This window comes from Micromys minutus (assembly GCF_963924665.1).
Source record: "Micromys minutus genome assembly, chromosome: 27".
Lineage (NCBI taxonomy): Eukaryota > Metazoa > Chordata > Mammalia > Rodentia > Muridae > Micromys > Micromys minutus.
The window spans coordinates 1,715,001-1,737,452 of NC_137962.1; positions in this window are offsets into that span (position 1 = coordinate 1,715,001).

Here is a 22,452-nt window from a genome sequence, read left to right on the forward strand (position 1 = left end):
ACATTTTAGCCCATCAGTAGGTTTTTTTTGTACAAAGCAGGTTATATTTGCCTCACAACTGATATCTTCACAATGATTTCCACAAGATTAGTATGCAAGTGCATTACTTCATTTGGAAAATAATGGATTTCATTAGTTTCTCATAGGGGCTTAACATTCAGTTCACAGAAACAGAACTACTCATTAGAGCAAAATGAATCATGCTTTTTTGTACGAAGAGTGCATATGTGTTTTCGTATGAAGCAGGTATATATTTGACTCACAAAAAATATTTTCCAAAGTATTTTGACTACTTTTCTTCACAAATGCATTACTTTACTTGGGAAATAATATATTTCATTAGATTCATATTGGCTTAACTTTTGTTCACAGAAACGGAACTATTCATTGTAGCCAAACAAAACATACTTTAAATAGTTACCACGAGAAACGAAGTGAAATTGGCATGACCCTGTCATGTAGTCTGTGCCCATAAGCAGCAGCAATTTTCACTTGTTTCCAATGTGTATAATTAGCTTTAAACAAGTTAGCCTGTAAGTATGCATTTTTGTACAAAGTGTGTACATCATTTCGATCACAAGTGATATCTTACCAATGTCTTCGACTAGTTTTCTTTGCAATTTCATTACTTTACTTGGAAAATAATGGATTTCATTAGTTTTTCATAGTGGCTTAACATTCCGTTCACAGAATCAGAACTACTTATAGTCGTATGAAGTGTATTTTTTGTACAAAGCAGATATAAGTGATTTCATAAGAATTGACTACCTATATGGCTCACAACCAACATTTTCCAAAATCTTTTGACTACTTTTATTCAAAACTGCATTACATTAATTAGGGAATAATGTGTTTTGTTAATTTGTCATAGGGGCTTAACATTCAATTCACATAAACAGAATTATTCTTTTTTTTTCAAGTAAGTATTAGTGTTCTTTTTTTTTAACGACTTTATTTTACAAAACAAAGATAAATGTACAGATTTTAAACATTTTTTGCTTAAAATTATACTTTTTTGTCAGTACTGTTTTTTCAGACATTGAAATAAATTTTTACATAACACCATGTGAATATATTTTTTTTAGTCAGTACTTGATTTTTTTCAAGGGCTTGACAGTATGCATTGAAAACCTAATAGTTACAATAAGCGTAAAGTACATGCAAAACAAAACGCAACATGGAAATAGTCAAAGTCTTCTTGTTTGTAAATATATGTATATTTTTTTGTTTTCTTTATTTCTTGGACTTCATTCAGTCTGTGAGTTGTTTCTGGGGGAGTGCAAGCCTCTGGGGTTAGCATCCCACTATCAGTGACTGCATATTATGTCTGTTCTTTTGTGACTGGGTTATCTCACTCAGGATGATATTCTCTAGATGCAGCCATTTTCTTAAGAATTTGGTTAAGTCATTGTTTCTGGTGGCTGAGTAGTATTCCATTGTGTATATGTACCACAATTTTTGTATCCATTCATCTTCTGAAGGACATCTGGGTTCCTTCCAGCTTCTGGCTATTATAAATAGAGCCACTATGAACATTGTGGTGCATATATCTTTGTTGTGTACTAAGGTGTCTCTGGGGTATATGCCCAGAAGTGGAATAGCTGGGTCTTCAGGTAGTACTATATCCAATTTTCTGAGGTATCGCCAGACAGATTTCCAGAGTGGTTGTATTAGCTTGCAACCCCACCAACAGTGGAGAAGTGTTCCTCTTTCTCTGCAGCCTCGCCAGCATCTGCTGTCATCTGAGTTTTGGATCTTGGCCAATCTGACTGGTGTGAGGTGGAATCTCAGGGTTGTTTTGATTTGCATTTCCTTGATGGCTAAGGATGTCGAGCACTTCCTCAGGTGTTTCTCGGCCATTCAGTGTTCCTCATCTGAAAACCTTTTGTTTAGCTCTGTACCCCATTTTTAATAGAGTTATTTGATTCTCTGGTGTCTAGCTTTTTGAGTTCCTTGTACACCTTGGATATTAGGCCTCTATCTGATGTGGTGTTGGTAAAGATCTTTTCCCATTCTGTTGGTTGCCATTTTGTTTTCTTGACGATGTCTTTAGCCTTACAGAAACTTTGCAATCTCATTAAGTCCCATTTGTTAATCTTTGACCTTAGAGCTTGAGCCATTGGTGTTTTGTTCAGGAAAGTTTCTCCTGTACCTATGTGTTCTAAGGTTTTCCCTACTTTCTCATCTAATAGTTTCAGTGTATCTGGTTTAATGTGAAGATCTTTGATCCACTTACACTTGAGCTTTGTACAAGGAGATAAGAACGGGTCTATTTTCATTCTTTTGCATGCTGAGTGCCAGTTGGACCAACACCATTTGTTGAATAGGCTGTCCTTTTTCCATTGAATGTTTACTGCTCCTTTGTCAAAAATCAGGTGACCATATACATGAGGGCTCATTTCTGGATATTCTATTCTATTCCATTGATCCACATGCCTATTTCTGTACCAGTACCATGCAGTTTTCAGCACAATTGCCTTGTAATATAGCTTGAGGTCAGGGATAGTGATTCCCGCAGATGTTTTTTTGTTGTTGAGGATGGATTTCACTATTCTAGGTCTTTTGTTATTCCATATGAAATTGCACATTGAATTCCATGAAGAACTGTGTTGGAATTTTAATGGGGATTGCATTGAACCTGTAGATTGCTTTTGGTAGGAAGGCCATTTTTAAGATGTTGATTTTTCCAATCCATGAGCATGGGAGATTTTTCCATTTTCTGAGATCCTCCTCAATTTCTTTTTTTAGAGCTTTGAAGTTCTTGTCATACAGGTCCTTCACTTGCTTAGTTAGAGTCACACCAAGGTATTTCATAGCTTTTCTGACGATTGTGAATGGTACCTTTTCCCTAATTTATTTCTCCACATGTTTGTCCTTTGAGTACAGGAAGGCTACTGATTTGTTTGAGATAATTTTGTATCCAGCCACTTTGCTGAATGTGTTTATCAGCTGTAGGAGTTCTCTGGTGGAATTTTTGGGGTCACTCAAGTACACTATCATGTAATCGGCAAAGAGTGATGTTTTTATCTCTTCCTTTCCGATTTGTATCCCCTTGATCTCCTTTTGCTGTCTAATTGCTCCAGCCAGGACTTCCAGTACTATGTTGAATAGGTAGGGGGAGAGTGGCAGCCTTGTCGAGTCCCTGATTTTAGTGGGATTGCTTCAAGTTTCTCGCCATTAAGTTTGATGTTGGCTGTTGGTTTGCTGTATATTGCTTTTATTATGATTAAATATGGGCCTTGGATTCCTGTTCTTTCCAGGACTTTTAACATGAAGGGGTGTTGAATTTTGTCGAATGCTTTCTCAGCATCTAGTGAGATGACCATGTGATTTTGGTCTTTGAGTTTGTTTATATGGTGGATTACGTTGATGGATTTCCTTATGTTAAACCATCCCTGCATCCCAGAGATGAAGCCTACTTGGTCATGATGAATGATCGTTTTGATGTGTTCTTGGATTCGGTTTGCGAGGATTTTGTTGAGTATTTTTGCATCAATGTTCATAAGTGAGATTGGTCTGAAGTTCTCTTTCCTTGTAGGGTCTTTGTGTGGTTTAGGTACGAGGGTTATTGTAGCCTCAAAAAATGAGTTGGGTAATATTCCATCTGAGTCGATCTTTTGGAATAGTTTGGCGAGTATTAGTGTTATATCCTCAATCAAAGTCTGATAAAATTCTGCACTGAACCCGTCTGGACCTGGGCTTTTTTTGGTTGGGAGGCTTTTGATGACTTCTTCTATTTCTTTTGGTGTTATAGGGTTATTTAGATGGTTTACTTGGTCCTGGTTTAACTTTGGGACCTTGTATCTGTCTAGGAATTCATCCATTTCCTCCAGATTTTCCAATTTTGTGGAGTATAAGTTCTTGTAGTAGGATCTGATGATTTCTTGAATTTCCTCAGTTTCAGTTGTTATGTCCCCACTTTCCTTTCTGATTTTGTTAATTTGGATACTCTCTCTTTGCCCTCTAGTTAGTCTGGCTAGGGGTTTATCAATCTTGTTGATTTTCTCAAAGAACCAACTCTTGGTTTTGTTGATTTTTTCAATGGTTTTTTTGTTTCTATTTGTTCTATTTCTGCCCTAATTTTGATTATTTCTTGCCGTCTACTCTTTTTGGGTATATCTGCTTCCTTTTGTTCTAGGGCTTTTAGCTGTGCTGTCAGGTTGCTGATGTGAGCTCTCTCCAGTTTCTTTTTGGAAGCACTTAGGGCTATCAGTTTTCCTCTCAATACTGCTTTCATTGCATCCCATAGGTTTGGGTATGTTGTGTTTCCGTTTTCATTGAATTCCAGAAAATCCTTAATTTCTTTCTTTATTTCTTCTTTGACCCTGCTATCCTTTAACAGAGCATTGTTTAGTTTCCGTGTGTGTGGGCTTTTTGTTGTCTTTGTTGTTGTTAAAGACCAGCCGTAGACCATGGTGATCTGAGAGGATGCATGGGAGTATTTCAATCTTCTTATAACGATGGAGGCTCGTTCTGTGTCCAATTATGTAATCAATTTTCGAGAAGGTGCCATAGGGTGGTGAGAAGAAGGTGTATTCTTTTACTTTGGGATAGTATGTTCTGTATATATCTATTAATTCTAGTTGGTTCAAAGTCTCTGCTAGTTTTGCAGTTTCCTTGTTCAGTTTCTGTTTCCCTGATCTGTCCATTGGTGAGAGTGGGGTGTTAAAGTCTCCCACTATTATTGTGTGGGGTGAAATGTATTTTTTGAGCTTTAGTAGGATTTCTTTTATGAATGTGGGTGCTTTTTTATTTGGAGCATATATGTTAAGGATTGAGAGTTCCTCCTGACAGATTTCCCCGGTAATGAGTAAAAAGTGTCCTTCCTTATCTTTTTTTGATAAATTTTGGTTGGAAATTTACTTTATTCGATATTAGAATAGCCACTCCAGCTTGCTTCTTGGAGCTGTTTGCTTGGAAGTTTTTTTCCCACCCTTTTACTCTGAGATAGTGTCTGTCTCTGTCTCTGAGATGAGTTTCCTGTATGCAGCAAAAGGCTGGATTTTGTTTATGTATCCAGTCTGATAGCCTATGTTTCTTTATTGGGGAGTTGAGACCATTTATGTTAATAGATATCAAGGAATAGTTGTTTCTGTTTCCTGCTATTATTGCTTTTATGGGTTGAGTCGTGTCTGTGTTTTTTTCTTCTTTTAGTTTTCTTGTTTAGGAGTTTTCTTGTTCTTACTAGGCTGTATTTTCCCTCATTGTATTGGGTTTTCCACCTATAATTCGTTGTAGTGCTGGGTTTGTGGTTAGATATTGTGTGAATTTTGATTTGTCTTGAAATATCTTTGTCTCTCCATCGATGGTGATTGATAGTTTTGCTGGGTATAGCAGCTTGGGCTGGCACTTGTGCTCTCTTCAGGAGTGCATGATGTCTGTCCAGGCTCTTCTAGCTTTCATAGTCTCTGTTGAGAAATCGGGTGTGAGTCCTATTGGTCTGCCTTTATATGTTACCTGACCTTTTTCCCTTACTGCTTTTAGTATTCTTTCTTTACTTTGGGTGCTTGATGTTTTTACTATTATGTGTCGGGAGGTATTTCTTTTCTGGTCCAACCTATTTGGAGTTCTGAAGGCTTCTTTTATGCTCGTGGTCATCTCATTCTTGAGGGTAGGGAAGTTTTCTTCTACGATTTTGTTGAAGATATTTACTGTGCCCCTTAGTTGATACTCTTCTTCCTCTTCTATTCCTATTATCCTTAAGTTCGGTCTTCTCATTGTGTCTTGAATTTCCTGGACATTTTGGGTTAGGAGCTTTTTGTTTTTTGCATCTTCTCTGGCTGTTTTGTCTATGTTTGCAATGTTGTCTTCTGCCCTCGAGATTCTCTCTTCGATCTCTTGTAATCTATTGGAAATGCTTGCTTCTGTGATTCCTGATTTCTTTTTTTTGGTGTTCTGACTCTAGGGTTATCTCTTTTAGTGTTTTCTTTATTGTGTCAATCTCTGTTTTAATTTCCCTCTTCCATTCCTTTATTTTTTTGGTTCTGTTTTCCTCTAGTTTTTTGAGTTCTTTGAGTGTTTTTCTTGTTTCTTCTTTAAAAGCTTCTGAATCTTTTTGCTTTTTCTCCCTTTCTTGTTTAAGTAACTCTATCAGCGTCTTGAGGCATGATTTCAGGTCTGTGTCTTCTTTTTCTGGAGTGTTTGGAGTTCCGATGTTTGCTGTTATGGGAGAGCTGGGCTCTGGTGTTGCTAGATTGTCTTGGTTCCCTTGGGATATACTCTTTCTCTTTCCTCTTGCCATTTTGTTGTCAGTGATATGTTCTTACCTTTCCCTTGTATCTGGTCTGTGTCCCTGGTTCTCCACTGGTTGAGGTGTCAGATGGGTCAAGCCCTGTTTTATGCCTCAGAGTCGTCGGGTGTAAGCAGAAGTTCCAACGTTCTGTTTCTGTTTGCTGGATCAGGCACGGCAGGGCAGGGCAAGGCAGGGGGTGCACTTTCCTGGTGTACTCCACAGAGATCTTTCTGCTCCCCTGCAGCCCAGGTCTCCCACCCACCTGTTCCTCAGCCTCTACGAGCCTCCGTTCCGGGTGGCAGATGGACCAGGCTCAGCTCTGCCTCTGGAAGTCGCCTCCGGGTGGAAACAGAAGTTCTAATTTTCTGTTCCCAATCGCTGGATAGGGCAGGGTGGGGCAGGGCAAGTTACGGTGTGTGCTTTCCATGTGCACTCCGCAGAGATCTCTCTGCTCCCCTGCAGTCTTGGTCTCCCACTCACCAGTTGCTCAGCCTCTATGAGCCACCGTTCCGCCTGGCAGGTAGGCCAGGCTCCGCTCTGCATCCGGAAGTCGCCTTCGGGTGGAAACAGAAGTTCTGATTTTCTGTTCCCAATCGCAGTTGCTCAGCCTCTATGAGCCGCCGTTCCGCCTGGCAAGTAGGCCAGGCTCCGCTCTGCGTCAGGGAGTCACCTCCAGGTGGAAACAGAAGTTCTAATTTTCTGTTCTCAATCGCAGTTGCTCAGCCTCTATGAGCCGCCGTTCCGCCTCCAGAATTATTCTTAGTAGCCAAAAAATATACTTTGTCAAAGTTGCCACCAGAATCAGTGTAAAAGGCTTGTTCCTCTCATGTAGTCTGTAGCCTTAAGCAGAAGCATGTTGCTTTGTATTCCTGTGTGTATAATTATTTTCAAAACTCTAAGTCCAGAATTATGTGTTTTTGATCCAAGCAAACAGAACATTTGGATCACAAGTGATATATTCGCAGTAAGATAGACTAGTTTTGTTCCCAGCTGAGGTACTTTACTGGGGAAATAATGGATTTCATGATATTTTCATAGTTGCTTAACATTCAGTTCACAGAAAAAGAACTACTCATTTTAGCCCAACAAACCATATGCTAGTATTTTCAAGTTTAGAACAACAAATCTTATGCTTTTTATTGTATGAAGTGGGTATGTGCATTTTTGTTCAAAATGGCTAAATATTGTCTCACAAGTGATATTTTCCAAATTCTTTTGACTACTTTTGTTCACAACTGCATTACTTTACTTGGGGAATAATGGATTTCATTTGTCATTCATTGTGGCTTAACATTCAGTTCACAGAAACCAAACTGCTCGTAACAGAATGAAACAAATCTATTTTGTATGAAGCGGGTATATACATTTTTATGCAAAGTGGGTAGATATATGCTTTTTTGGGCGTAGTGTGAATATGCCATTTCATAAGAAGCAGGTAGATATTTGTCTCTCAACAGATTATTCCAAACTTTTTTGACTACATTTGTTCACAACTACATTATTTTACTTGGAAAATGATGGATTTTATTAGTTTGTCATAGGGAATTAACATTCAGGTCACTGAAAAATAACTATGGGTTTTAGTCAAACAAAACATACTTTATCTATGAGGCCACCAGAAACAGAGTGGAAAAGATATTGCCCTGTCATATAGTCTGTGACCATTAGTAGAAGCACATTTCTTTAGTTTACAATGTATATAAATAGCATTAAAACAGTAAGCCAGTAAGTTTGACTTTACATATGAAGGGGGTAGAACATTTGGATCACAACTGATATCTTTTCAAGTTGTTCAACTACCTTTTGTTTGCAACATCATTACTTTACTTGGAGAATGGTGTATTTCATTAGCTTTTTATATTGGCTTAAAATTCAGTTCACAGAAACAGAACTACTTTTGTAGCCCTATGAAACTTGATTTTTCGCACATTGCAGATTTGTAATAATTTTCATCTGATAAAGGTAGATATTTGCCTCATAAGCAAAATTTTCTAAATTCTTTCAGCTAAATTTGTTTGCAAGTGCATTACTCTACTTTGGGAATAATGAATTTCATTAGTTTGTCATGGGGGCTTGAACATTCAGTTTACAAAAAAAAGAACTATGGATTGTAGCTAAACAAAATATATTTTATGTAAGTTGACAAAATAAAGAGAGTGCGATAGGCATGACCCACTCACATAGTCTGTGCCTATAAGCAGCAGCAATTTTCTTTGGTTTACAATAAGTATAATTAGCTTTTAACATCAAGGCAGTAAGTATGCGTTTTCAAAAAAAGCAAGTAGAACTTTTGAATTACAACTGATATTTATTCAATGGTTCAAATAGTTTTGTTTGCAACTGCATTACTTTACTTGGGAAATAATGGATTTCATTAGGTTTTCATAGTGGATTATCATTCACTTAACAGAAAGAGAAAAACTCTTTGTAGTCCAAAGAAACACATGCTTTTTCATGCGAAGCAGGTTCATATGTGTTTTCTTATAAAGCATGTAGATATTTGGTTCACAACAGGTATTTTACAAACTCTTACTACTAGTTTCATACACAAGTGCATTACATTACTTGGATAGTAATGGATTTCCTTAGTTTCTCATAGGAGCTTAACATTAAGTTCACAGAAAAGGAACATGGGTTGTAGTCGAACAAAATATACTTCATCTAAATTGTGACTAGAAAGACTACAATAGGCATACTATTTCGTGTAGTCTGTGCCCATAAACAGCAACAACTTTCCTTGGTTTCCAATGTGTTTAATTATCTTTAATCAACTGTGCTGGTAGGTATGCCTTCTCGTACAAAGCAAAAAGAACATTTGTCTCACAATTGATACCTTCGTAATGCATATGACTAGTTTTGTTCTCAAGTGTGTTACTTTACTTGGGGAATCATGGATTTCAAAAGTTTTTTCATAGAGAATTAAAAGTCAGTTCACAAATACAAAACTCCTTTCATTGCCTATGAAACATATTCTTTTTTTTTACAAAGCATGTATATGGGTTTTCATATGAAGCAGGTACATATTTTTCTCAAAACCAATATTTTACAAACTCTTTTGAATACTTTTGTTTGCAACTGCATTACTTGACTTGAGGAAAATGAATTTCATTACTTTGTAATAGGGACTTATTATTGAGTTCACAGAAACAGAACTATATGTTGTAGTGGAAAAAAAACATACTTTATCTAAAATGCCACCAGAAACATAATGCAAAGTGAATTATCCTGTCATGTAGTCTGTGCCCATAAGCAGCAGCAAGTTTCTTTGGTTTACAATGAGTATAATTAACTATGAACAACTAAGCCAATAAGTATGCATTTTCATATGAAGCAGATGAACATAAGGATTGCAACTGATATTTTGCCAATATATTCGACTAATTTTGTTTTCAACTGTATCACTTTGCTTGGGAAATAATGTATAACATCAATTTTTCATAGTGGCTTAACGTTCAGTTCACAGAAACAGAACAACTCATTGTAGCTGAATGAAACATCTGCTTTTTTGTATGAAGCATATAGACATTTGGTTCACAACCAATTATTTCCAAACTTTTATAATATTTTGTTTGCAACTGCATTACTTTACTTGGGAATAATGGACTGCATTAGTTTTTCAGAGCGGCTTAACATTCACTTAACAGAAAAAAAAAAAAACTATTACTTGTAACCAAACAAAACATACTATCTAATTTGCCTGTTTCTTTTGATTCTGCAAATTTCTTTTGTTTCCAACATGTAAAATTAGCTTTAAACAACTAAGCTGGTAATAATGCGTTTTCATAAGAAGCAGCTCTAATGTTTGGATCACAACTGATATCTTCACAATGCATTCGACTAGTTTTTTTCACATGTGCATTAATTAACATGGGAAATAATGGATTTCATGAGATTTTCATAATGTCTTAACATTCAGTTCTCAGAAACAGAACTAATTGTGTTAGCCAATCAAAACTTTTGCATTTTTGAAAGATGCATGTTTTTGTGTTTTTGTCGGAAGCAGTAAGATATTTTGCTCACAACTGATATTTTCCAAACTCTTTTGAATGCTGTTGGTGGCAAGTGCATTACTTTACTTGGGTAATAATGAATCACATTAGTTTGTCATATGGGCTTAACATTCAATTCACAGAAATGGAACTATTAGTTGTGGCTGAATGAAATATACTTAATCAAAGTAGACACTAGAAAGAGTGCAAAGGGCATCACATTGTCATGTGGTCTGTGCCTATGAACAGGAGCACTCTTCCTTGAATTTTGATGTGTATAATTGGCTATAAACATCTAAGCTGATAAGTATGCATTTTTGTATGTAGCACGTAGAACATTTGGCTCATGACTGATATTTTCACAATGCCATAGGCCAGTTTTGTTTACAAGTGCTTTACTTTCCTTGGGGAATAAAGGATTTCATTAATTTTTCATAGTGGCTTAACATTCAGTCACAGACACAGAACTACTAGTTGGAGACCAATGAAAAATATACTTTTTTGTATGAAGTGGGTACATGTGTTTTCTTACAAAGCTTATAGATATTTGTCCCAACCAATATTTTTAGATCTCTATTGACTATTTTTCTTCACAAGTTCATTAATTTACTTGGGAATAATGGATTTCATTAGCTTGTCATAGTGGCTTAACATTTATTTCACAGAAACAGAAGTACAGGTTATAGCCAATCAATACATACTTTATTTAAGTTACTACCAGAAACATAGTGCAAAAGTCATGGCCCTGTCATTTAATGTGTGCTCATAAGCAGCAGCAAATTTCTTTTTTTGCAATGTTTATAATTAGATTTAAACAACTATGCTGGTAGGAATTTATTTTCATAGGCAGGGGATAGAACATTTGGCTGACAACTTATATCATTATAATGCTTTCAACTAGTTTTGTTCAATATTGCATTACTTTACTTGAATAATAATGGATTTCATTAATTTTTCACAGTGGCTTAACATTCAGTTTACAGAAAAAGAACTACTTATGTATCCCAATGATAAAAAAAATGATTTTTTGTAGGAAGCAGGTATATGCATTTTTGTAAGAAGCATTTACATATTTTACTCACAACTATTATATTCCAAACTCTTTTGACTATTTTTATTTGCAAGTGCATTACTTTACATGGGTATTTATGTATTTCATTAGTTTTTAATAGTGGCATAACATTCACATCACAGAAATAGAACTACTTTTGTAGCCTTACAAAACATTTGCTTTCTGGTACTAAGAGGTAAATGCATTTTGAATGAAGTTGGTATATATTTGTCTCACAACAGATATTTTCCTAACTCCTTTGACAACTTTTCTTTGCAAGTGCATTAGATTACTTGGAGAATGATCAATTTCATTAGTTTATCATAGTGGGTTAACATTCAGTTCACAGAAACAGAACAACTTGTGTAGCCCAACTATCTGATCCATATGCTATTTTATACGAAGCATTTATGTGCTTTTTTGTATGAAACGGGTACATATTTGTTTCAAAACTGATATTTTCCAAACTGTTTTGACGACTTATTTTCACAACTGCATTACTTTACTTGGGGAATAATGGATTTCATTAGTTTCATCGGGGCATAACATTCAGTTCAAAGAAGCAGAACTATTGCTTGCAGCTGAACAAAACATACTTTATCTAATTTTCCACCCAAAACAGAATGTACAAGTCATCACACTGTCATGTGCTCAATGTCTATATGGGTGAGAAAGTTTCTTTGGTATTTAATGTGTGTAATTAGCATTAAATAACTAAGCTGGCATGTATGCATTTTTGTAGGAAGCAGGTAGAACATTTAGATCACAACAAACATCTTCCCAATGTGTTGGACTAGTTTTGTTCCCAACTGCATTACTTTACTTGGGGAATAATGGATTTCATTAGTTTTCCATAATGTTTTAACATTCAGTTTACACAAACAGAATTTCTTGTTTTAGCCGAACGAAACATATGCTTTTTCCTATAAAATGGATATTTGTCTTTTCATAAGAAGCAGCAGATATTTGGCTCAGAACTAATATTTTCCAAAGTCTTTTAGCTAGTTTTGTTCACAACTACATTACTGTACTTGTGGAATAATGGATTTCATTAATTTGTCATAGGGGTTAATACTCAATTCACAGAAAAAGAACTGAGGTTTATGGTCGAACAAAACATACTTTATTTTCTTTGCCAGAAGAAGCATAGTGCAATAGGCATGGCCTTGTTATGTAGTCTGTGCCCATAAGCAGCCTCAAATTTCTTTGTGTTTTAAAGTATATAATTAACTTTAAACATCTAAGATTGCAAGTATGTGTTTTAATACTGAGCAGGTAGAACCTTTGGATCACAACTGATTATCTTCCCAATGTGATTGACGAGTTTTGTGCACAACTGCATTACATTACTTGGGGAATAATGGATTCCTCTAGTTTTTCATAGTGTCTTACATTTGGCTCACATGAACAGAACTACTCATAGCCGAACAAAACATATGCTTTTTTGTATTTTTTGGGTATGTGCATTTCCGTACATAGTGGGTATATATTTGGCTCAAAACCAATATATTGCAAACTGTTTTGATTAATTTTGTTTGCAACTACATTGCTTTATTTGGGTAATAATGGATTTCATCAGCTTTTCATAGGGGCTTAACATACAGTTCAATGCTACAGAACTATTTGTGGTAGCCGAACAAAACATACTTTGTCTAAGTTGCCACCAAAAACAGAATGAAAAAGGCAATGCCCTGGGATTGAGTCTGTGCACTTAAGCAGCAGCAAGTTTCTTTGGTTTTCAATGTTTATAATTAGCTATAAACTACTAAGCCAATAGAAGTGTGCATTTTCAACAAAGCAGGTAGTATATTTGGATCACAACTGATATCTTTGCATTGCATTTGACTACTTTTGTTCCCAAGTGCATTACTTTACTTGGGGAACAATGGATTTAATTAGTTGCTCATAGTGGCTTAATATTCACTTCACACAAAGAGAGATGCTCATTGTAGCCGAAAGAAACATATGCTTTTTCATACAAAGCAGACTTATGCGTTTTCGTATGAACCGTGTACATTTTTGTCTCACAACAGATATTTTCCAAAAATTTTTACTACTTTTATTCGCATATGCATAACTTTATTGGGGAATAATGGATTTTATGTTTTTCATGGTGGCTTAACATTCAGTTCACCAAAACAGAATTACTTGTTCTAGCCCAACAAATCATGTGCTTTTTTGTACAAAGCAGGTAAATGCATTTTCATATTAAGCTGGTATATATGTGTCTCACAACCACTATTTTCCAAAATCTATTTACTACTTTTATTTGCAACTGCATTACTTTACCTAAGGAATAATGGATTACATTAGTTTGTCATAGAAGTTTAACATTCATTTCAGAGAAACAGAACTATGGGTTGTAGCCGAAGAAAACAGTTTCAAAAGAAACAATGTGCAAAAGGCACAACCCTGTTATATAGTCTGTGCCAAGAAGCAGCAGCAAGTATTTTTTGTTTCCAACGTGTATAATTAGCTTTGAATATCTACCTGGAAAGGTTGTCTTTTCATACAAAGAGGGTAGAACTTTTGGATCACAACTGATATCTTCCCAATGCACTCAATTAATTTTGTTCACAAGTACATTACATTACTTAGGGAATAATGGATTTCATTAGTTGTTCATAAAACATACTTTATCTATGTATCCACCAGAAACAGAGTGCAAAAGGCATCACCCTTTCATGGAGTTTGTGCCCATAACCAGCAGCAAGTATCTTTGGATTCCAATGTGTATAGTTTGTTATAAACTGCTAAGCCAATAAGTATGCGATTTTGCATGAAGCAAGTAGTTTTGGATCAAAACTGATATCATCCCAAGGGGGTTCGACTAGTTTTGTTTACAACTGCATTACTTTACTTGGGGAATAATGGATTTCATTAGTTTTTCATAGTGGCTTACCATTCAGTTCACAGAAAGAGTACAACCACTGTAGCGCAACAAAACATATGCTTTTTCGTAAGTAGCGCATATATGCGTTATCATATGAAGCAGGTAGATATTTGTCTCATGACCAATATTTTCAAACTCTTTCAACTAGTTTTGTTCACAAGTGCACTATTTTATTTGGACAATAATGGATTTCATAAGTTTCTCTTAGGGGCTTACCATTAAGTTCACAATAATAGAACTATGGGTTTTAGTCGAACAAATCATACTTTATAAAAGTTGCCACCATAAACAGAGTGCAATAGGCATGGCCCTGTCATTTTTTTCTGTGCCTACAAGTAGCAGAAATTTTCTTTGGGTTCAAATAGGTATAATTATCTTTAAACCACTAAACCGGTATGTATGTGTTTTCATAAGAAGCGGGAAGAACATTTGGCTCGCAACAAATATCTTTGTAATGTCTTAAAATAGTTTTGTTTGCAAGTGCATAACATTACTCGGGGAATCATGGATTTCATTAGTTTTACATAGTAGCTTAACTTTCATAGAAACTGAACTACTTGTTGTAGTTCAATGAAACATATGGTTTTTTGTATGAAGCAGGTATATGCATTTTCGTACAAAGTGGGTACATATTTGTCTAACAACCAATATTTTCTAAACACTTTGACTATTTTTGTTCACACCTGCATTACTTTAAATGACTAAGCCTTTATGTATGGGTTTTCATTCAAAGGGCATATAATATTTGGCATTCTTACGGGCTTAGATTTTTAAATCGAATTATATACATTAGAAACCAAAGAAACTTGCTGCTGCTTATGGGCACAGAGTACATGACATGTTTATGCCTTTTTCACTCTGTTTCTGGTGGCAACTAACATAAAGTATGTTTTGTTCTGCTATAACCCATAGTTATTTTACTGTTAAATGGATATTAAGCTCCAATGACGAACTAATGAAATCCATTATTCCCCAAGTAAAGTAATGCACTTGCAAACTAAAGTAGTTGAAAGTTTGGAAAATATCAGTTGTGAGCCAAAGATATAACTGCTTCATATGAAAACATATACTAACCTGCTTCCTAAAAATAATATTTTTTGGTTAGGCTATTATGAGTAGTTCTTTTTCTGTGAACTGAATGTTAAGACACTATGAATAACAAAAAAAAATCCATTATTCCCTAAGTAAAGTAATGCAGTTGTGAACAAAAGTTGTCGAAAGAGTTTGGAAAATGTCAGTTGTGAGAAAAATATCTACTTGCTTCGCACAAAAATGCATATTCCCGCCTGTACAAAAAAAAGGCATATGTTTCATCCGGATACAAGTAGTTCTGTTTTTGTGAACTAAATGTTAAAGCACTATGGAAAACTAATGAGATCCATTATTCTCCAAGTAAAGTAATCTTGTCGTAAACAAAACTAGATGAAGACGTTGTGAAGATAGATTTCAGTTGTGATTCAAAATTTCTACCCACTTCTTAGGAAATCACATAAATAAAGCCTTAGTTGTTTAAAGGTAATTATACACATTGGAAACAAAGGAAACTTGCTTGTGCTTATGGGAACAGACTAAATGACAACTCCATACCCATTGCACTCTGTTTCTGGTGCAACAAAAATAAAGTATGCTTTGTTAGATATCAAGTAATGTGGTTTCCCTTTTTATCCCAGCAAGGTTCCAAGACTGCCTTTGGTGAAATCAGAAAGAAGGCCAGAAACAAAGTCTTTTCTACAGAGCTGAGACTACCTATCAACACATTTGGAAGAAGTAACTCCTCTCCTTCAGAAGGCTCAGATCATCCCAGCAACATGGGAAGATGGCCATTTTTCCATCCATCCCTTCCTTCCTCCCTTGCTTCCTCATGATCAATTTCCCTTCTTCCACTCTTCACTCAATAAGATAAAGTAAATAAATCAAAGAAATTTAAAGCTTTTCATTTGTTTGAGCTACATAAAATCTCCCTCAATCCCTCCACTTTCTCTCCTACCACCTTTTCCTTGTGTGTTGATGAGGGAGGAGTGGAGCCGGATGGGGGCTGGAGATCTGTAAGTAATTGCTGGTATGTGAACTGTTTGCCCAGCCTGGTGCTCTTTTATTTTTAACTTTATTTTAAAGAACAAAGATAAATGTACAAATTTTCAGCATTTTTGCATAAAAGTATACAAATACATTTTTAAGGTTGTAATTAATATTTGTAAGTACATATACATACACATATGTATATATGTAACAATAATATAGGAAAAGAGGCTATTAATTTGAGGGGATAGAAGAGAAACTATGAGGAACTGTAGGGAGGAAAGGGGGATATGATACAGTTCTGTTTTAATTAGAATATATTCTTTTTTTGAACTTCGCACAGTCTGTGAGTTGTTTCTGGGGTGTTCAGAGCTTTCTGGGGTTAGTATCCCATTATCAGTGACTGCATATTATGTCTGTTCTTTTGTGACTGGGTTATCTCACTCAGGATGATATTCTCTAGATGCATCCATTTTCTTAAGAATTTTGTTAAGTCATTGTTTCTGATAGCTGAGTAGTACTCCATTGTGTAAATGTACCCCAATTTTTGTATCCATTCATCTACTGAAAGACATCTGGGTTCTTTCCAGCTTCTGGCTATTATAAATAGAGCTGCAATGAACATTGTGGTGCGTGTATATTTGTTGTATGTTGGAGTGGCCTGGTGCTCTTAAGTGCAGAGCCAAGTCTCTCCAGAAGCAAGTTTTCTTCATGAAATCAGTGAGTGATAATTTCAGTGTGAGAGTCTGACAAATAACTCATTGTCCTCTCTGGTTCATCTTGCTCTGGCTCCTGCAACTGACTGAACAAAACAATAGGCACACACCTAGCTCTTTGAGAATGCTAATGAAGTTGTTAACACACCCTAACAGAAAGAAGAAGTCTTGCCTCAATCTCAACCCAACCTCGACCTGCCATCTTAGGAATTTCAAAGGCCACTTCTGGACAATAGTTACAGAATTTGGTATTTCTACTTAATGTTTAGTGTTTAGGTTAATAAGGCATGTGAAGGGCTGGAAAGATGGCTAAGAGCACTATCTGCTCTTCCAGAAGTCCTGAGTTCACTTCACCAGCAACCAGCATGTAATGGGATGCCTTCTTCTCTGGTGTATGCCTGAAGACAGCTGCAGCATATGTACTCCTATAAATAAAAGCAAATAAATCTTTTAAAAAATAAAACTAACCTTTCAATGAAATCGAGCATCATGAAAATACCAAGCATATCTATCTATCCTCTCCTTTTATTTTATTTTGTATTTTTTATTTTATACATTTTATATATATATATACATATATACATACACACACATACACATACACACACACACACACACACACACATATATATATCACATAACCATATAGTTGGTTCCATTTTTCTTAACTGCAATAGCCCAACTGGGACAGAATTGCACACTACCTAGATAGCTGGAAGTGGTTGTATATGCAGAAAAGTAAAGTTTTGCTGTCTTTCTTTCTTTCTTTCTTTTTCTTTGTGGGGGGCTGTATGGAAGCAGTTTTAAAAATAATACTATAAGTTGTATTTTCTATATTTTGTATTGTATACAACAAATTGTATTTGTGTATTCTGGTCAGAGTTTCCCATTCCAAAGCTTCTCCTAGATCCTTCCTCCCTATCCTCCCCATCCACCTCAGGCCTGCCCCTAGGTTTGGTTGAGACCCAGTTGAGTCTCCACTGGAGAAAGAACAATATTCCCATCTCCTGTGGTTGTTAATTGCAGATGACTTCTGTGCTACTGACTTTGGACTTGTCTCCATCTCCATTTTCCCCCTCTGAGAGTTGGGTTTAGACCTGTTGCAGGCCCTTCCTGTGTTCTGAGACAGACAGACAGACAGACAGAATTAAAATGGACAACCACTGAATGCACACAAAGAGGCTGTTGGGTCCTCTTTGGAGAAAATACTGTGTAAAACTTGGCTTGATAAAGCAAAGTCCAATTCGAACTACACAAAGGGGACATTATAATAGATTATGATTACTTGTATAGATAGAAAACATTTTTTTTTTCCTTTTTCTTCTCTTTTTTGTCTCTCTTTTTGAGAAATTCAGCAGATTCTGTTTGTGTACACCCTTGATCTTGGTCACACTATTCATCCAAGAGACTTTTCCTCTCACTTACAGAACAGCTCTAATTGATTGAAGGATATCACAATAAAAAATCACCCTTTCCCTTCCTCCCTCCCTACTTCCAGGAATCAATCTAAAGAATGGACTGGTCCATAAAGTAAGCTTAAGTGACATCTAGCTTATGCTAAAGCAGAGTAGGTGATGTAAAAAAACAAAGATTTTAGGGGCTCTGTGAGACTTTTTCAAAACACCCCTTTTTGAGAAATTAGGCAAAAACAGAATTTACTGGAATGTGAGACCCTAAAGACATGGAAATGGCTTAAGTCAGACTCAGAGACTTTCCAGTCACCCAAGGCTATAAGATTATCTGCCTGTGCCTAAAAAATAAAAACAATGGCCCAAAGTAATTCTCAGAAAAACCACAGAATATACTGCCTGATAGCCACCTGGCCCTCTAGAAAGCCCTAGATGGTGTCCTGACGTATGTCATAATTAGCTCATGCTCTAATCACCCAATTCTGAGAAACAAAAACAAGGACAAAACCTCTCAAAGTTTTGAAATATATAAGCAAGGTTCTGCAAATATAAAAACAAAGTTTTAGTGGACAGGTCAAGTTAAAATAGTAGTTCACCTCCCTCACCAAAAAAGCATAAAAGAGTTCAGGGTTGACTTCTCCCTACAAGGGTGAGCAACCCCATGTACATGGAATTACAAACCTCTCGTTATTACAGTGATCTATCATCTAATTGTTTTCTGTGAGTTGCACTTCTAAACTAAGACTCCTCCAGGTCTTACAACATAAGAAGAAGACCCCCCACCACCACCAATCAATAAAAATGGGCATCAGTTCCTCTGCTTTAGCGTCTGTGTGATCTCATGTTTGTTTTGTTGTTGTCGTTGTTGTTGTTTCTCCTATCTGTGAATCCACACATATAATTTTTCCACATATTGTATTTCAAAACAAGTGCTTGTTGTGATTCTCATTTTATTCAAGGGTACTCACTAGATCAAAGGAGCCGGCAGACATGACCTAGGTAAGAGGAATTTTTTGGTATGGTTTTGTATTGTGAATTTCTTTTGCTCCTGATCCATGGCCACTGTCTTTGTTCTATAGTTACACACAATAAGCATGTGCCTATACCAACCACCCAACAGCATTTTCTGAACCCAACTATGTATAAGCTTTTATAAAACTTGCTTTCTAGATACTGATATACAGGGCTTATGTGCAGAAACCCCTGACTCAAATAAAGAAATGAAGAGTCAAATAAAAAAATAGATGCAATTAATTTGGAACAAACTGAACAAACTAAGAAACAGGGAAAGCAATAATGGGGTGGACTGGTTTACAGAAGATAGGCAAACACTGAGAAACACACATACAAGACAGAGACAGACACAGATCTCTCTCTCTCTCTCTCTCTCTCTCTCTCTCTCTCTCTCTCTCTCTCTCTCTCTCTCAGACACACACACACACACACACACACACACATCTGTCTCTTTTTCCAGACGTGGTTTCTCTGTGTAGTCCCCATTAGACCAGGTAGGAGGCAAACTCTGAGATTCACCTCCCTCTTTCTTCCAAGTGCAATTTTTGGCAGGGGTTAGGGAGAGAAAAGGCTTGAAGACTGATTTCAAAGTGTCCCCCTCTCTCTTTCTCTCTTTTTTCCTCTCTCCTTAGCAATAAGTATTAAACACTTTTGAACTGTAATCTACAAAGTGTCTAGGTCATAGCTTCATAGTCAACCAATCCTATCCATATACAGAGACACACACAGAGAGGGAGAATGAGACAGAAAGAGACAGACAGATGGACACACACACACAACTCATCTAGGATAAAATAAAGGAGTGAGGGGGAAAGAAAGAGGGAGGGAGAGAGAGAAATGTGACATGGTAATGCATGCCTTTGATCTCAGCTTTGGGGAGGCTGGGGTAGAGAAAGGATTTACTTGGGAGGCCAGCCTGGTCTGTCTAGTATGTTTTGGCACCATGGAGAAAAATATTGTCTCTCATAAGTGAGCAAATATGGAAAAATGTATTCATTCATCTACATATGCATGGCTCAGAGGGTGAAGCTGCTGTCTAATTAAGTCTAGGTAAAATCTTAAGGAAGGCCTAGATGAAATGTGAAGGCCTGGGTCAGATTCGTTAAGGCCTAGGAAACTCTCACCTGGATAGCTTACCATTTTGTGCTGTTACTAATATTATAAGAACATTTTCTCATATGTCCATGTATGTGGACTAATGACTCTCTGGTTGCGAAGTTGAGACATAAAAATTAGACAAGGTGAGTCCCTTGCCACAGTCCAATTCCCCAACTAACGGGAGCAGAATAAGTGGACAACAAAGATGTGTTCCTAAAGAAATTCGCCTATCCCTGAATCCAGATGAGTGTAGTAACTTGGTACATATTTTTGTGAATTTTAGACATGAAGATCATGTAGGATCTTCACCTGATGTCACAGTTCATCTCGGAAACCTGAATTGCGGGCCATGATCCATAACTTCTGAGACATATGCATCTCTGGACTCCCTTCACCCCCACCCCACATGCTGGCCCAGGTGCCTGACAACATGATTTTATTACTTTGTGTGTGTGTATGTGTGTGTGTGTCTGTCTGTCTGTCTGTCCGTGTGTGTGTGTGTGTGTGTGTGTGTGTGTGTGTCTGACTGTCTCCATGGCAAGCTAGGGCCCACCTCAGATTTGTGTTTCAGAGATCTTTACTGATTTATTTCTAGTGTCTGGACTTGTGTAGGTCATAGGCCACACTTCCTAAAAACAAAAACAAACAAACTAAAACAAAAAAATCTTACTGGAAAAAAGTTTTAGGATGGCTGATTATGTTTATCTTCTATTATTTGTTTTAATTACAAATAACAGACAAAATAAAAATAAAAATGATCTATTCATCTGGCATTTAAAAGTAGTGGATGAAAGTAGAAGGAAACCACGCGGCTGTGGATGGTATGTGGCTTCTGGCTGTGTTTGGGTGCCTCCTCAATACTCTGCACAAATTGGGTTCCCTAGAGGTTGGGGAGTGGAGAAACAAAAGCAACCTGGTATGGCACGTCACTTGGCCAGCTTCCTCCATCTTGGAGAGGTCAGTAAGTCAGCAGTAAGATGGCTGAAATCCACTTGTCAGCTTCCATCTTGGTGAGGTCAATGCGAAACTGTGTGACAGAACCTGGAAGGTGAAACAAATGGTCATGCATGGGTGATGGAGAGAAGAGGAAGTTGGGCATAAAAGTGCATTTCATTAATTTCCAGTCTCTAGGAGGCAAAGAGAGAGATAGTCTGAGTTCCAGGACAGTAAGTTCTACACACAGAGAAACAAGCAAACTCTAGTCATCCACACCCAACCCACACGGTCAAAATGATCCACTGTACTGTTTCAGATTTATGTCTTAGGAGCCTCCCCACCCCTGCCCTCGTCATGTGAAGGACAAACAGCACACAGTTATGCTGTAGAAATCTTTAATCCCAAACCGGGCTTCTTACCCCACCTTGATTATTCTGTTTTAGGATAAACGATGCACAAACTTTCTGATTTACACTGAGCCTTAAGCAGCACTAGAAGGGCTGGGCAGATACCGACCCTCTGTGTTAGAATTCAAGTTTTAAAAAAAAAATCAGAAACCTGGATTCTCAGAAAGCCACATGGTGTGTCCTCCGAGGTTCTAGTGCCCTCTTCTGGCAGGCAAGTATACAGGCATAGAGCACATACATTGAAAAGAAAGGAAGGAAGGAAGGAAGGAAGGAAGGAAGGAAGGAAGGAAGGAAGGAAGGAAAAAAGGAAGGAAGGAAGGAAGGAAGGAAGGAAGGAAAAAAGGAAGGAAGGAAGGAAGAAAGGGAGAGAAAAAAAAGATTCTAGCTTCTGTCTGGCTGTGTGGGTGGCAGAGGCATGGAGAATGAACCTCAGTGAGTTCACAGATAGCCAAGTCTACAGAGCAAGTTCCAGGGCTCCCAGGGCTATACAAAGACAAATCCTATGTTGAGGTAAAACAAAACAAAGCAGATAAAGTTCTGGCTTTTATTTTAGAGATGTCTCTTCGCTTTAGTACTATTGCGTATAAAAATTGATCATGAAGGCATGTTGATCTTATGACAGGGTTTATCCGTGTGTGTGTGTGTGTGTGTGTGTGTGTGTGTGTGTGTGTGTGTGTGTTTCCATGGC